Source organism: Calidris pugnax, unplaced genomic scaffold (assembly GCF_001431845.1).
Source record: "Calidris pugnax isolate Ruff unplaced genomic scaffold, ASM143184v1 scaffold150, whole genome shotgun sequence".
NCBI classification, from domain to species: Eukaryota; Metazoa; Chordata; class Aves; order Charadriiformes; family Scolopacidae; genus Calidris; species Calidris pugnax.
In genome coordinates, this window is record NW_015091300.1 from 356,891 (window position 1) to 368,308 (window position 11,418).

Here is an 11,418-nt window from a genome sequence, read left to right on the forward strand (position 1 = left end):
CTTTTTTTCTGAGCATCTCCTGCAACACCTCACTTTGAAATAAAAGCCTGGGTAAGTCTTTCTGGAAGAGCTTCCACCGTTACACAATCAGATTCTCTCAGATCCGCCCAATTAACGCCATCTCCGATAAACGCCACGGGATCGACCCAATTTCGGAGCCGAAGAAAGATGAAACAAGGAAAAACCAGACACTTACTGAACCTCCTGCCCATCTCCACGGGGTGGAAAATACTCCTGCTGGAAAATCTATCCCACCAGTTGGCTTAAAAAAGCCAACTAAATCTCTCTTTCCTTCTTCCGTGGACTTTTCTGTCTGAGTAGTTTTGGCCTTAAAAGAAATTCAGGTTTCTGCAAGAAGAGGTTTTTTACAGTAAATGGAGATGATGTTTATTATTCAGTTTTTGCTGTTCTTCCTGCTGTTTTTTTTCCCTGGAGAAAAGGAACATAAATACTATGAAAAGTCACCCTGGGGCAGAACCAGTGTGAGCGACCGTGTCCTTCAGAGCCTCAACAAGCTCCTGCCTTTGATATAACCCCAAAGCCATCAAAGTCCCCAAGTCACCAAATGCAGAAGAGGCCTTGACCCCCCCAAACACCCGTAACCTTCCTGCTTTATTCAATAATAGAGCAGGGAAGACTCTGCTCCGTTTCCATCAACCCAACTGGTGTAAACGTGGTGCTTCTTCAGCCCCATGAGGTCAGTCCTGGCCAGGGATCATCTTCACCATCTCTGCTGCTTCTGGTCACCCAAGCATATGGCTAAAGAAATTGGAGATTAACCAGGTCTGACCTCATTTCATTTCTAATACCAACAGCCCAGCAAATCCTCCACATGAAGGTGAAGGAACCCCCATTGCTCATGACTTGAGAGCACAAGAACCAACAGATGACTTTTTACCGTGCTCCGGCCGGGCCTGGACAGGATCACGTCATCCTGGTTTTTAAAAAAGTTTAAAATTGGCTTGTTTGAAGGATTTTGGATAGTGCTGTTGCCATGAATAACTTTGTAAAGAAGCACAACAAACGTCTGCCTGAATAAACTGGTGGTGGTGGTGGTGGGACCGCAACAGCAGGAACCAAAACCAGGTCTTCTGCAAAGCAGAGGACAAGCAAGAGCTGGAAGCCCTCATCTAGGATGATATTCAAGCTCTTCTCCCATATAGACACATCTGGCAGCAGCCAAAGTCTTAGAGCCTGACTTGGTGTCTCAATTTGGGGTCTCCTACTGGTTCCCAGGAGCAGATAGACACTGCTGCCTTTCCTTGAGGAGCTCTTCATCACCATCCGTGGCTCTGAAACACCCCATTTCCCCAGCAGCTTAAACCTCTTTGATCAAAAAAGGACCTCTGAGCTCAACAGTTAAGATGAAACCCATCTGGACAACGTGCTCTGCGCTTCACTTGAGAGATCCTTCCAAGAAAGCGTGCCAAAGGACTTTTCATCATTTCTGGAAAGATCCCAGCCCGTCGACAGGGCTTCACGCCAAGAGAGGATATTTTCTAGAAGGTCTGGTCCCAGCAGACGTTCAGCCCATCCATTCCCCATCCTTTGACTTCACAAAAAAATGACCCAATAAAGGAAGAGAAACCCTCAGTTCCAGAAGGTGACGTCATGTACCTTTACTCCCATATTGATTGCCCATTTACAGGACTTCACTGGAAATGAATGAGCAACCCAGAAATAGAAACGTGGCCGATCAATTATTCTGTCCTTTTAATTACTCAAAGCCAAACCTGGTGGAAACGTAGACTTTCTACAGCACGTTCCTACAGAACACACGAAACCCACCCATCACCGATGTCCATCTTGGCTCCAACCCAACCTTCTTGCGAGTCATCGCAAAACATAGAGGCCAAATTACATATGTAAAGCTTAGGGTTAATGCATGACAAGTCAATATTTCTCCTTCCCCTCTCCATCTTGACCTTCTTTTCTCCTATCAAGTGAAACCCAGGTGTGAGACAATTATTCTGATTTCTCCAAAAAAACAAGAAGTCGGTTGGCATCTAATTCTATCCAACAGAATAAATCCGTGGTAAACAGAAGCTGAAATCTCTGGGGGTGTCTATCAAGCCTAAAGCCCTGCTCCTAATCCCAAATCCAGCTTCTCCTGAGATCATGGTGAGGAATTCATGCCTCTTGCACCCCATTCCTGTCCCACCACCTCTACGCACGCGACCGCTTTGGGTCAAGGTGGCTACTGATCTGCAGGACCAGGAGGAGAACAACCCATTCTGCTTTTTCAAGGTTATTTTCTCCAGCTTGTGCCCAAATTCTGCTCCGATATGAAAACCCTCAAAACACCAACGAGTTTTTTTTTCATATCTCACACAAGAAGCAGATTTTACAGAGGTCCTGACTTAAGGAAAAACACACAAAGAGGCTGCAAAGCCAATAAAAACTCTGACAGGAAAAGTTTGGCACATGCAAAAACACAGAGGGCAATTTTTTTTTGTTGAAAAGTCGAAGTTTACCTCCCAGTAATTTCATCCCAAAGCAATTTTCTAATTGTTCATTAAAAACACATTAATTGTCCGCAGCCCGCATCGTTTAGCGCCGTTTGGAAGTGAAAATGGGAAAACCCCAGGGGGGCCAAAAAAGTTGGCATGAAGTCATACTTCTCATTTATCCCCCTAAAATCCGTCCCTGGGTACTGTTAATAATTACAATTTACAGGAGAAGACATTCCATTTCTACATAAAAAGTTGTTTTTAATGAATCCCCGCATTGATGAGGGAGAGGTAATATTTTAATAAAGCCACACATCGTTCAGGGAAAAGGTGTGTTTGCTTTTTTTGATTAAACTTAGCTCACAAAGTCAGATTTTTGGATGAGTGTAGAACCAATATTCGGCAGTCGTAATTAAAAAAACCCCCACCCACAGCAACAAAAGAAGAAGGACAGAAAAGCCCTCATCATCACGCTCCACGGTCTCATGATTACTGTCTCCTCTTTTAATGAAGACGTAGCACACCACGTTAAGGGTTTAATTTCCACCATAGATCAAAACTATGTGAAATTTTCTAATTCTCTCGAGGGGGGGGGAGGAGATTTCCACCTCTACGGCTTTCGACGCGCGCTATTATTTCAATTCCCAACAGCAGCATCTCTGTTTGGTGGAAAAACAGAGCTCCAATGTGTTTCATCTGGCGTCAAACTTCTGATTCTGAGAAGACTAAATGATATTATGATTATTTAACCCCTATAATAATCAAAACCTTCAGTTCAAGTCAAATCTTTTCAGCTTCTATTTTTAAAATGTTAAATCACAACCTATAAGGTAAAAATAATTCATTAACACCTCCCACCAGACTCAAAGCCCCGTCCAACCTGGCCTTGAACCCCTCCAGGGATGGGGCAACCTGGGCCAGGGTCTCACCATCTTCACAGCAAACAATTTCTTCTCAATATTTTATCTAAATCTCCCCTCTTTTGGTTTAAAACCCCAATATTTTAGCTAAATCTCCCCTCTTTTGGTTTAAAACCCTTTCCCCTCGTCCTTTGGCTCCCCTCCTTGATCAAGATCCCTCTCCACCTTTCCTGGAGCCGCTTGAGGGTCTGGAAGGGGTTCTAAGGTCTCCTTGGAGCCTTCTCTTCTCCAGGTTGAACAACAAATAGGCCTTGCTCCAGTTCTACAGAAAGCATTTTACGTTTCATTTGTTACCAAAAGATTAAAATAAATAATCTCTTATTATGGGCCACTTCCAAAGCCTTTCAGTACAAAAAACCCAAGGGAATTCCTTGATTCACTCCCTAAAACGAGGAGTTTAGCCTAGGAGAATCGTAGAATGGGTTGGGTTGGAAAGGACCTCAAAGATCATCCAGTTCCAGTTCCTTCCATGGGCAGGGTCACCTCCCACTAGACCACGTTGCTCAAAGCTCCGTCCAACCTGGCCTTGGAACAACACGTAGAGGGAAGTAGTGTCTGTTGTGTAGCCCCACATGGGACTTTGGATGGGAGGGGACAACCAGGTCCATCTAGACCACTCCGCAGAAGAGCTACACAAGGGACACCTGCTCTACAAAGGTCCACAGAGCTTCACCACATGCCACGAACACCCAAAATACTTGCAGGCAACTTCTTCAAACCTCCATAAAGGCAGGTCAGATGTTTCACCACCTGGAGGTGACTATTTTTCTCCACAGATTATCCCACGTTACTATGACAAGCTTCCAGCAACGCGAAGTTCAAAGATATTATTTCCCACCCCAGCAGGTGGGGCTCCAATTTCATAGAATCGTAGAATGGGTTGGGTTGGAAGGAACCTTAAAGATCATCCAGTTCCAGTTCCTTCCATGAGCAGGGTCACCTCCCACTAGACCACGTTGCTCAAAGCTCCGTCCAACCTGGCCTTGGAACAACACGTAGAGGGAAGTAGTGTCTGTTGTGTAGCCCCACATGGGGCTTTGGATGGGAGGGGACAACCAGGTTCACCCAGCCCACTCCGCAGAAGAGCTACACAAGGGACACCTGCTCCAGAAAGGTCCACAGAGCTTCACCACATGCGACGAACACCCAAAATACTTGCAGGCAACTTCTTCAAACCTCCATAAAGGCAGGTCAGATGATTCACCACCTGGAGGTGACTATTTTTCTCCACAGATTATCCCACGTTACTATGACAAGCTTCCAGCAACGCGAAGTTCAAAGATATTATTTCCCACCCCAGCAGGTGGGGCTCCAATTTCATAGAATCGTAGAATGGGTTGGGTTGGAAGGAACCTTAAAGATCATCCAGTTCCAGTTCCTTCCATGAGCAGGGTCACCTCCCACTAGACCACGTTGCTCAAAGCTCCGTCCAACCTGGCCTTGGAACAACATGTAGAGGGAAGTAGTGTCTGTTGTGTAGCCCCACATGGGGCTTTGGATGGGAGGGGACAACCAGGTTCACCCAGCCCACTCCGCAGAAGAGCTACACAAGGGACACCTGCTCCAGAAAGGTCCACAGAGCTTCACCACATGCGACGAACACCCAAAATACTTGCAGGCAACTTCTTCAAACCTCCATAAAGGCAGGTCAGATGATTCACCACCTGGAGGTGACTATTTTGCTCCACAGATTATCACACGTTACCATGACAAGCTTCCAGCAACGCAAAGTTCAAAGATATTATTTCCCAACCACAGCAGGTGGGGCTCCAATTTCATAGAATCGTAGAATGGGTTGGGTTGGAAAGGACCTCAAAGATCATCCAGTTCCAGTTCCTTCCATGGGCAGGGTCACCTCCCACTAGACCACGTTGCTCAAAGCTCCGTCCAACCTGGCCTTGGAACAAACATGTAGAAGGAAGTAGTGTCCGTTGTGCAGCCCCACATGGGACTTTGGATGGGAGGGGACAACCAGGTTCATCCAGCCCACTCCGCAGAAGAGCTACACAAGGGACACCTGCTCTACAAAGGTCCACAGAGCTTCACCACATGCCACGAACACCCAAAATACTTGCAGGCAACTTCTTCAAACCTCCATAAAGGCAGGTCAGATGTTTCACCACCTGGAGGTGACTATTTTTCTCCACAGATTATCCCACGTTACTATGACAAGCTTCCAGCAACGCAAAGTTCAAAGATATTATTTCCCACCCCAGCAGGTGGGGCTCCAATTTCATAGAATCGTAGAATGGGTTGGGTTGGAAGGAACCTTAAAGATCATCCAGTTCCAGTTCCTTCCATGAGCAGGGTCACCTCCCACTAGACCACGTTGCTCAAAGCTCCGTCCAACCTGGCCTTGGAACAACCATGTAGAAGGAAGTAGTGTCCGTTGTGCAGCCCCACATGGGACTTTGGATGGGAGGGGACAACCAGGTTCATCCAGCCCACTCCGCAGAAGAGCTACACAAGGGACACCTGCTCTACAAAGGTCCACAGAGCTTCACCACATGCCACGAACACCCAAAATACTTGCAGGCAACTTCTTCAAACCTCCATAAAGACCAGAAACTGCATCTACCAGAAGAGCCGTGGGGATACTGGTGTTGCAGAATGGGGTAAAAGACGCTGAAAGCCCAGCAGATCCCACTCTACGGGGAAGGGGAGAACACCAGTTCCTGGCCAATTTTCCCCATTTTAGGGGAAAATTTTCCCCATTTTAGGGGAAAATTCCCTTCTAGTACATGGAATTTGCCCTTCCAGTCCCACCAGTTGACCATGTGGGGGTTTTTCAGTCCTAGTTTTGGGAATTATTTGCCAAAGGTTTCTGGGAAAACGTTTACCAATAATAATTTTCAAAGACCAACTTCTTTTGGAGCCAAACAGGCTGTTCCTAAGGGATGGATTTCAAAACCCGTTAGCGGCTCGCTTTTTTTTTATATATATTACAGAGTAATGGATACGCCATCAAGAAATATTCTACAAAAAACGAGAAACAAATTCAGACAAGTCGCTGACAGATTGTATACTAAGAGGCCAAAATTTCATCATCCATTCACCCAATTGCCTTTTAAAATCTAATTTATTGTCAGGCTAACTCTAGTCCCATTTTGGAGCTCACCAGCGTTGGGTTGATCAGCATTTTATGACCCTCATACATTACAGTTGTGCTCTACCCTTTTACTACGTGAATCTCAACGGGTTTTAGCAGCCTTCAGAGGTGCTCGCAGTCGTTTAGCCTTTAAGGGTGATAACCACCTCCTCATCCTCGTTTAACTGCTTGGACAACAGCAATGGGACACTTTGAAGGCCACGGCGGCGTCACAGAGCAGTTTGGGAAAATGAGATTTTACAGAATCATAGATCTTCATGGTTGGAAGGGACTTTTGAGCATCATTGAGTCCAACCATGCACACACGAAAAAAAAAATCACCCAACAATCTCGGGCACTAGAGGATCATAGAATCATGGAAACACCCAGGCCGGAAGGGACCTCCAAAGGTCATCTAGTCCGACCCCCCCGCAGTCAGCAGGGACACCCCCAACTAGACCAGGTTGCCCAGGGCCTCGTCGAGCCTCTCCTTGAATATCTCCAGGGATGGGGCCTCAACCACCTCCCTGGGCAGCCTGTTCCAGTGCTCCACCACCCTCACAGTGAAGAACCCCCTCCTCATCTCCAGTCTAAAGCTGCTCCCCTCCAGCTTGAAGCCATTTCCCCTCGTCCTGTCACTACAGGCCTTTCTAAACAGGCTCTCCCCAGCCTTCCTGTAGGCTCCCTTCAGGTACTGGAAGGCTGCTATTAGGTCTCCCCGGAGCCTCCTCTTCTCCAGGCTGAACAACCCCAGCTCCCTCAGCCTGTCCTCGTAGCAGAGGTGCTCCATCCCCCTGGTCATCCTTGTGGCCCTCCTCTGGACCCTCTCCATCAGGTCCATGTCCTTCTTCTATTGAGGGCTCCAGACCTGCACACAATACTCCAGGTGAGGTCTCACCAGAGCAGGATGTCCTGAAGTGCCACATCTACACGTTTCTTAAATCCCTCCAGGGATGGGGACTCCACCACCTCCCTGGGCAGGCTCTTCCAGTGCCTGACCACCCTCTCAGGAAAGTCATTCTTCCCAATATCTCATCTAAACCCCTCCTGCCCCAACTTCAGACCATTTCTTCTGCTCCTGTCATTATTCCCTTGGGAGAAGATGCCAAACCCCACCTCCCTACACCCTCCCTTCAGGGAGTTGTAGAGGGCAACGAGGTCTCCCCTCAGCCTCCTCTCCAGACTGACCTGGGCACGTTCAGAACCAGTATGATTGAAAACCTAATAGAAAATTAGGGAAAAAAAAAAAAAAACAACCCACTCTGCCTCAAAGGGGACTGGGCTCAGAATCAGTGGGAAGGACCACAAGACCTTCAGCTCTACAGCTGGGTCATGGAGAAGCACTTGGGATGGAAACCTTCCATTTAGCTGACGGAGAAAACATTAACCCTGGACTCCAGGAGTGTCTGGGTCTATTATTATTTTTTTTTTTTGACCTTTTGGGGTTTTTTTTGAAGTCATGCAATGACCCAGACTGACCTTGTCTAAAGGTCTACTCATTTCTGACACGAGCCATTCCCCTCCCAGATGGGAAGAGAACGTTTAGCGACAAAGCCCGCGGCCCGGCAAAGGGTGACACGGGGCAACTCCTGGCCACGTAGGAGATGTCAGGAACAATCAGAACTAATGAAATATAATTATTGCTCTCAGGTATTTGGCATCTTAAGGCTCAGAGACCCATCTCCTTTCCTGAGACAGAGCCTGGCCAGATAAATTATCGGACGCTCAAATATTATCACGCTCTACATTTAAGGGCCATTTAAATTGTACTCAGGTAGTTTCACTCATCTGCAATCTGAGGAATGTGTTAATAAATACAGGACTGAATCACACCATTGATTTGTAAGTGGAATTTCCCATTAAAACCTGTCAAGAGCATTACTTTCCAAAAAAAAATGAATGGTATAATATAGCCCAGGGTTGTGCTAGAACATATCCCTGAGGGTATAGCCGACTCCGGGAGTGTCTGGGTCTATTATTATTAATTTTTTTTGACCTTTTTGGGGTTTTTTTGAAGTCATGCAATGACCCAGACTGACCTTGTCTGAAGGTTTACTTATTTCTGACACGAGCCATTCCCCTCCCAGATGGGAAGAGAACGTTTAGCGACAAAGCCCGCGGCCCGGCAAAGGGTGACACGGGGCAACTCCTGGCCACGTAGGAGATGTCAGGAACAATCAGAACTAATGAAATATAATTATTGCTCTCAGGTATTTGGCATCTTAAGGCTCAGAGACCCATCTCCTTTCCTGAGACAGAGCCTGGCCAGATAAATTATCGGACGCTCAAATATTATCACGCTCTACATTTAAGGGCCATTTAAATTGTACTCAGGTAGTTTCACTCATCTGCAATCTGAGGAATGTGTTAATAAATACAGGACTGAATCACACCATTGATTTGTAAGTGGAATTTCCCATTAAAACCTGTCAAGAGCATTACTTTCCAAAAAAAAATGAATGGTATAATATAGCCCAGGGTTGTGCTAGAACATATCCCTGAGGGTATAGCTCTCCCCGTCTCGTGGGTGATGGATAATCTTGTTTGCTCTCTATTGTCACTGTAGCATCTTGCCAGAGCCAGAGGTCTCGCTGCCACCGGCGGCAGTCGGTGTCCATCTCTGGTGGGCAGCGAATTAAAACAACCAAGGAAGAGTCTACACTTCTCTTCCCACTTCCCTGAGGAGCAACGCTTGATTTCTACCACCCTTATCTCCAACTCGGCCAAAAAAAAATGGAAATCCATCACTCTGAAACTGCTTCCCTGAGGAGCAACAGCTTGATTTCTACAGCCAGTATCTCCAACTCGGCCAAAAAAAATGGAAATCCATCACTCTGAAACTGCCACGTTGGGTTCTTTGGACTCTTTGGAGTCCAATTTGGACTATTTGGAGTCCTCTTTGGACTCTTTGGATTCTTTAGAGCCCACTTTGGAGCCCTCTCTGGATTCTTTAAAGCCCACTGTGGACTCTCTGGAGTCCTCTTCGGAATATTTGGAGTCCACTTTGGACTCTTTGGATTATTTAGAGCCCACTTTGGACTCTTTGGAGCCCTCTTTGGACTCTTCGGAGTTGGAGTCGACTTTGGACTCCACTGTGGACTCTTTGGCGTCCTCTTTGGACTCTTCGGAGTTGGAGTCCACTTTGGACTCCACTGTGGACTCTTTGGAGTCCTCTTTGGACTCTTTAGATTCTTTAGAGCCCACTTTGGATTCTTTAGAGCCCACTGTGGACTCTTTGAATTCTTTAGAGCCCACTTTGGAGCCCCCTTTGGATTTTTTAGAGCCCACTGTGGACTCTTTGGAGTCCTCTTTGGACTCTCTGGATTCTTTAGAGCCCACTGTGGACTCCTTGGAGTCCTCTTTGGACTCTTTGGATTCTTTAGAGCCCACTTTGGATTCTTTGGAGTCCACTTTGGACTCTTTGGATTATTTAGAGCCCACTTTGGATTCTTTGGAGTCCACTTTGGACTCTTTGGATTATTTAGAGCCCACTTTGGAGCCCCCTTTGGATTTTTTAGAGCCCACTGTGGACTCTTTGGAATCCTCTTTGGACTCTCTGGATTCTTTAGAGCCCAATGTGGACTCTTTGGAGTCCTCTTTGGACTCTTTAGAGCTCACTGTGGACTCTCTGGAGTCCTCTTTGGATTCTTCGGAATCCTCTTTGGACTCTTCGGAGTTGGAGTCCACTTTGGACTCCACTTTGGACTCTTTGGAGTCCTCTTTGGAGCCCACTGTGGACTCTTTGGAGTCGGAGTTCACTTTGGTCTCTTTAGAGGCCACTTTGGACTCTGTTAGGGTTTCCCACTATTTGGATTTGAGCTGCTTCTCCCAAGCCTCATGGGCTTGGTGTCTTTTGGAAAGCTACCAAGTTTTGTAGTTACTGGAAGACGTATTTGTCGCTCCTGGGATGTTCAGCGAGTTCTGACACAACAAGAGGACCAACGTGAGTCACAACACAGAATCACAGAATCTTCTAGGTTGGAAGGGACCTTAAAGATCATCTTGTCCAACCGTCAACCTAACTGACAAAAATAGACACCCACACAACAAACAAGGAGCATCATCACTAAACCATACCTCCCAGCACTACATCAACCCGTCTTTTGAACACCTCCAGGGATGGGGCCTCAACCACCTCCCTGGGCAGCCCATTCCAATGGCTGAGAACCCTTTCAGTGAAAAAATGTTTCCTAATATCCAGCCTGAACCTCCCCTGGTGTAACTTGAGGCCATTTCCTCTTGTCCTGTCGCCTGTGACTTGGGAGAAGAGACCGACCCCCATCTCTCTACACCCTCCTTTCAGGGAGCTGTAGAGAGCAAGAAGGTCTCCCCTCAGCCTCCTCTTCTCCAGGCTGAATCACCCCAGTTCCCTCAGCCTCTCCTCATAAGACTTATTCTCCAGACCCCTCACCATAAAGAGCCGCGCGTAACGGTCTCTGCCAGAACCCGAATGGATTTTCTTCTAACACACACCTTTGCTCTTCCAAAGGACCCAGGGGATTGAATTCCCAAAAACTCAGCATCCTCTTCGTGGCAAAACCAGCCAGAAATCTAAAAGCTCAGGATTTTGGCACCATCAACACCCTCAGTCCTACAGCACTTGAAAAATCTTCTGTCTTAATACCTTTAAGCATCTTTCCACTTCTGATTGGACTCTTTGGAGTCCTCTTTGGAGCCCACTGTGGACTCTTTGGAGTCGGAGTTCACTTTGGTCTCTTTAGAGGCCACTTTGGACTCTGTTAGGGTTTCCCACTATTTGGATTTGAGCTGCTTCTCCCAAGCCTCATGGGCTTGGTGTCTTTTGGAAAGCTACCAAGTTTTGTAGTTACTGGAAGACGTATTTGTCGCTCCTGGGATGTTCAGCGAGTTCTGACACAACAAGAGGACCAACGTGAGTCACAACACAGAATCACAGAATCTTCTAGGTTGGAAGGGACCTTAAAGATCATCTTGTCCAACC